A 6,562-nucleotide genomic window follows, 5' to 3' on the forward strand; every position below is an offset into this window, starting at 1 on the left:
AACACAAGCACATATATGGACAGCTGATCTGACAACCAAGATGGCTACTAAATGACCAATGGTCTGATAGCATATACAGTGTGGAGACGCTGGCCAAAGGGATGGGTGGGTAAGAGGAGGGCACCAGAGATTACATCACAGCTCCTGAGACCAGTGAGCAATTTATTTATTTATTTTTATTTTTTTAAAATATATTTTATTGATTTTTTACAGAGAGGAAGGGAGAGAGATAGTTAGAAACATCGATGAGAGAGAAACATTGATCAGCTGCCTCCTGCACACCTCCTACTGGGGGTGTGCCCGCAACCAAGGTACGTGCCCTTGACCGGAATCGAACCTGAGATCCTTCAGTCCGCAGGCTGATGCTCTATCCACTGAGCCAAACCGGTTATGGCAACCAGTGAGCAATTTAAAACTTAAATTGCTTACTTCTGGAATTTTCCATTTAATATTTTCAGACTGTGGTTAATGACAGGTAACTAAAACCATGAAAAACGAAACCACAGGGAAGAAGAGACTACTGTAATCCAAATACAAAGAAAGCAATAACAAAAAAGGCTGAGCTGGCACTTAGAGTCTTTATTGCAGGCTCTGTCAGTCACACTCAAGACAGGAACAGTGACAATCAAATTGAGTGTGACCTAAAGTCAGCCCAAAATCCCTAAATTTTTTAAGAGCTTTGCTGAAGTATAATTAGTATATAAATAACTGCACATATTTACTGTATATAATTTGTTCATTATTTTGTTTTTCTAAATATGTATTTTAAATTGTTTTGATCACTTAAAGATACCCCCGAAACCCCACAATCTCTCCTCATGAGATTGCCCTAAGAGTACGTTGCCATCTCTGCATACTGTGCTTTGTGAGACAGATCTTCCAGCAAGGACAGCCGACATGCTGAGACCTCAGTAAAAAACAAACAAACAAACAAACAACAAGCAAGAAGAATGGTGCATAACGTGAGTTATATTTCAAAGAAAGGAACCCACAATTTTTAAAACTATTTTTTTAAATATATTTTTTATTTCAGAGAGGAAGTTGAGGAGAGATAGAAACATCAATGAGAGAGAATCACTGATCGGCTGCCTCCTGCACAACCCTCTTGAAGGGACATTTGAGCTGTGCTTTTCGGTGTTAGCCATATTTCTTTTAAAAAATCTGCAGCGGTTGTGCTGTGACTTCCTGTGACCTGCAGTCCTGGTCTGCACTAGCACTGCGGCCAGCCATGGAACCCCATCCCCGCCCCGCCTTCTGGCCCCTGCCATCAGCGCGGGCTTAGTTCAGTGAGATGTGCAGCCTGTGGCCGACCTGGCCCTGTCCCTGCAGGTGGAGCCGCTGCTACACCATCAGCACTCGCGGTACCAGGATATCCTTGTCTTCTGCAGTGAGAGCCAAGGCAAAGCCCTGGTGTTGGACGGTGTCATCCAGTGCACGGAAAGGGATGAGTTCTCCTACCAGATGATAGCCAACCTGCCGCTCTGCAGCCACCGCAACCCACGCAAGGTGCTGGTCATGGGGATGGGGATGGGGGTGTCCCGCAGGAGGTGAGGAAGCATTCCTCTGTGGAGTCCGTGGTTCAGTGTCAGATTGACGAGGATGTCATTCAATTCTCTAAGATCCTTCCGGGCATGGCAGTTGGCTACTTCAGCTCTGCTGGGGTCCAATCCCAGCGGGTCCAGGGGTCCCCAAAGGTGTGGACGGAGTCGGCGAAGAAGGAATGACACGAAGACAGCCTTCAGTTGATCAGCAGCCTAGTCAGGACCTCTAGCCAGGATCTCCAGCCAAAGTTCTGGTCGGAGTTCTGGTTAGGAACTGATGAAGATCTGATGTTTATTGTCTTGTTACATCCGTATTTATACCAGCCGATTTTAATCCTGTCAATTTCTATTACAAAGGTTAGGGCGTTTCTTATCTCCATTCCAGGGAGTAAAGATTATGTAGCTTAACTACCCGCCTGGCACTTAATTAAGGGGTTGTATCCCCTCCCTAACCTCAGGGAAAAATCCCCACCTGGGGAAACAACCTTTCTCGAAGAGGTGACCTTGCTTAAAACACATGGTGCTAAGGAGAGCAAACATATTAAGAACAATATGCTATATATGCCAGGTCCCTTGAAACATATGCTGTGCAGATGTTTCTTTCCTGCAGCGACTGTGTCAAGCAGCAACGATGGACCGGCTTCCGGCACAGCTCAAAGCTGACCCACCACGTGGGTGAAGGTTTCAAGTTCATGCAGCCGAACCAGGATGCCCTCGATGTTATCACTGACTCCTCGGACCCCATGGGGCCTGCTGAGAGCCTCAAGGAGTTCTGTTACCAGCTCATGAAGACGGCCCTCAAGGAGGAGGAGATGCACGCAGGTTACTCTTAGCCAGGGTGGGCTACCCCTACGGCACCATCCCCACTTACCTCAGCAGCCAGATCACCTTCATGCTGTGCAGCAAAAACCCAAGCATCAATTTCCAGGAGTTGGTGCAGGGCCTGATGCAGAAACAGGGGGAACAGATGCAGCTAACACTACAACTCTGATGTGCCTTCGTCCTGCGCGAGTTTGCCTCAGGGCCCTGAATGATGTGAGCTGAGCCCAGATGCCACTGCTGACACTGCCCAGGACCTCAGGCCAGGTTGCCAGCACACCCACCAACCAAGTGTTACAGGCCCCAGAATGCTGCTTGGCCTGCCCTGTTTGCTGGACTGTCTCTCTCTCTGCAGTGTTCAGCCTCCAAGCCTATACCAGCTGTGTACAGCACCCTCTGTCACCCTCACTCACCAAATGCATGCATTTATAACAACAACAAAATGTGCAGCCATAGTGCACATGCAAGCATGCTATTTTCCTACTTACCTGTATTCTGTTTATTTCCACATTATTTTAATATTAATGAAGTGATGTTACATTTAAATGAATTTAATATTAAAATTACTACTATCTATAGTTAATGTCAAAACAATATAAAAGGATGCTGTTGCCCTCGACTCCCTTTCTAGAGAAACCACAATGACCAGTTTCTTGCATATTCTTTAAGCAATAGCCTATAGATTGAATAAGTTAATATACGTGAAGTGCTTAGAACATTGCCTAACTCAAACCAAATCTCATGTTTGCTGTACTAGTGAAAGAGGAGATGGTAGTACTGGCGGTAGAGTGATGGAAGGTGTGCATTTACCAACCTCAATCTTTTTTTTTCTAAATATATTTTTATTGATTTCAGAGAGGAAGGGAGAGGGAAAGAGAAAAGGAAAGATCAATGATGAGAGAGAACTATTGATTGGTTGCTTCCTGCATGCCCCCTACTGGAGATTGAGCCCACAAACTGGGCATGTGCCCTTGACTGGAATTGAACCCGCAACCCTCAGTCTGCAGACCAATCCTCTATCCACTGAGCCAAGCCAGCTAAGGCCTCAATCTTTTTTAGTTGCTAATTATAACTATAATATAGTACCTTGAACATTCCCTTACAGAAGGGACAATGAATAACAAGTTACTGTGATTACCATAATCTCCTAAACTAATATAAGAAACAAATGCAGAAATTAGATGTCAAAAAAAATTATTTATAAAATGCTACATACCCCAAGTTCTAAATTAGAGCATTAGTGAGAAATGGGAAGGCTTATGCTAATCAGATGTTGAGTGTGGAGGAGGAATCATAAAATTATTCAGCTTTTTTTCTAGTTAAGGGTAAATACTAGAAACTTAACACTTAGCAGTCACTGGCACTTCCAAATGAAGTTTCTGCTCAAAGGATGAGGCAGGCGACACTGATTACCTCAATATTTTGTATAGTATATGCTAAATAGTGGAGGTAACTTAATTTCAGTAACTTATCTTACAGATATTCTTTCAGCATAGGTTTTAAGAGAAATAAATTTGTGTCCATGATGCCACAATTCAAACTCCAAGGGAACCATAACTCTTTTAGTTGGTGGCTCAGTTAGTTGGAGTGTCATCCCATGTACTGAAGTCTCGGGTTTGATTCCTGATCAGGGCACATACCTACGTTTCGGGTTCTATCCCCAGTTGGGGCAAGTACAGGAGTCAACTGATCAATGTTTCTCTCTGTGTGCTGAGGCTAAAAAATAAAAATGGGTAACATATTCAGATGTAGGGTCTCAACATTAGAGTTGCATCATTGCTTTTATGCATCCTGTATTTGCCTGTAGACTGAAACTTTGGTACTGAGAAATTACAATGTCAAAATTTCAAATAGCAGCTTGCCCAATAGGGGGTGCTCCTGAAATAAAATTATTTACAGTAAAATAATTACTTGGAAAAATAGCATTTGAGGCAGAAATACCTGAGGGAACTGCAGACTCATGTGATTTTGGATAAGTCCTAATTCTTTGGATGCATTATCAAAATTATTACTGAAGTTGTCATTGAATTTGCAGACTCCTTTGACAGAATTATCTAAGGAACATAAATTACAGATGTTAGCATCTTGGTGGGACCCCAAGAACTATAACAGTACAATCCACTGCCTTGAGGAAACACAAGTGATACCCTTAATGCAAACTTAAATTACAATAAAATGTAGTATTCACAATAAGAATTCAGACAAGAGAGGCAACTCTCAACTTATGTGGGGAGTGCTTTGCTGTTTGGTCTTTTTATTAGAGGGGATGGGGTAAGCAGAGAAAAGTACATGGAAATGACAGGTCAAGATGAGAGGACAACTGGAACTAAAGCCTAGCAGTGAACAAGAGAAAGATTTTCTCGCCTGGCTAGTGTGGCACAGTGGTTGTGCATCGACCTATGAACCACGAGGTCATGAGTTGATTCCTGGTCAGGGCACGTGAGTGTTGCAGGCTCGATCCCCAGTGTGGGGTGTGAAGAAGGTAGCCAATCAATGATTATCTCTCATCATTGATGTCTCTATCTCTCTTTCACTCTTCCTTTCTCTCTGAAATCAATAAAAATATATATATTAAAAAAAATGAAAAAGACCTCTCTACTGCCAGTCAGGATTAGAAATTTGAAAAATAAATTTGAAAATAAAATAACAGATTATGAACAGACATGAACTTCCTCTTAAGACAGTGGCAGAGGAAGACAGATTTCAAGCAGATGAGCTAAGTAAGGAAGAAAGCTCAAGATTCTTTATTTGACAATAGAGACACTTTGGAGAAAATTTCTACGAAATGTAAACCTTTCATAATCTTCCAAGGTTCCTGCCTGATAATTGTATAGATTCTCCTTCCTTTTCTGCACTTCTCCTATCTACTAAAAATAATAGCTACTTTTTATTAAACATCTGTTTTCTGCAAGGAGTTTTACAGGCATTCTCTCACCAAACAACCACCAGCCTGGTAAGAAAGCTCACTGTTGTTTTACTGATGAGGAAGAACTCACAGTTGGCAAGTGGTGAAACCAGAATTTGCCCACTGCTCTGTTTAATTCCAACTTTAATATCCTTTTCAGTATGCCTTTAGAATTCAGAGAGACCAGCCTGGCTGGTGTGGCTTAATGCTTTGAGCATCAACCTATGAACCAAGAGTTTGAGGTTCAAATCCCTGTCAGGGCACATGCCCGGGTTGCAGGCTCAATCCCCAGTGGGGGGCGTGCAGGAGGCACCCGATCAATGATTCTCTCTCATCATTGATGTTTCTCTCTCTCTCTCTCTCTCTCTCTCTCTCTCTCTCTCTCCCTTCCCTTATGAAATCAATAAAAAATAAAGTAAAATTCAGAGAGTCTAAGGACAGGCATGGGAGATCCTAATCTTCAATAGTGCCAATGGGAAAAGTTCTTGAGATGTCCCAATAACACATTTATTTATATGCAGTGAGTAGTCATCTATATATTTCATGACCATTGTCTAAGTTGAAGGACAAGATTAATTTTTAAAAATAGGTATATCCCTAGGTAGTTTGGCTCTGCGGATAGAGCACAAGCCTGCGGACCAAAGATCCCGAGTTCGATTCCCATCAAGGGCACCATATCTTGGTTGCTGGCTCCTCCCTGGCCAGGGCCTTGATAGGAGCATGTGTAGGAGGCAACAAATCGATGTGTGTTTCTCACATCGATATTGCTCTCTGTCTTTCCCTCTCCCACTCTCTTTAAAAATCAATGGAAATATATCCTCAGGTGAGGATTTAAATAAATAAAATAAAAATAGGTATAAGCCCTAAATCCCATCATTTAGAGTTTCAAAAAGTACATTTTGCTAACAAGAAAGTGCCTGTGGCCTTTTAGGAAAGCCTTTTTTTTAATCTAAATAACTTTCAAGTAATGTTATATAGTTTATAATTTTGGCCATATCGCCACTAATTTGCCTTTGTACAAGAGATGATAAATAGCAGAAGGTGAGGAGTATTTTCATCAAGTTGTATATTCTCCCCCACTACTGCAGGCTTAGTATAAATTAATATCACAACTCTGAAACCACACTATCAATTCATGACGCTTTTAAAGACAGACTTGATAGCACTTTGCCCTAAGTCTATTTTGCCCTGAGAGCCCAGCTAAGCACTCTCTTGGGAAGGATTTTAAGTGCCATTTGATCTTTCAGCTCTAGTCTCCCCGCCAGTCTGGGCTCCCTATAAAACACCGATGATTGGA

The 6,562-nt window shown here is 42.3% G+C and overlaps 1 pseudogene; it reads left to right on the forward strand.

The window, feature by feature from the left end:
- Nucleotides 1–1,291: 1,291 nt before the first annotated feature.
- Nucleotides 1,292–2,532, forward strand: LOC139002629 (spermidine synthase pseudogene; annotated as a pseudogene).
- The last annotated feature ends 4,030 nt before the right edge of the window (nucleotides 2,533–6,562 follow it).

This window comes from Myotis yumanensis, unplaced genomic scaffold (genome assembly GCF_028538775.1).
Source record: "Myotis yumanensis isolate MYYU_CA2020_CCGP unplaced genomic scaffold, mMyoYum1.0.hap1 SCAF_2, whole genome shotgun sequence".
Lineage (NCBI taxonomy): Eukaryota > Metazoa > Chordata > Mammalia > Chiroptera > Vespertilionidae > Myotis > Myotis yumanensis.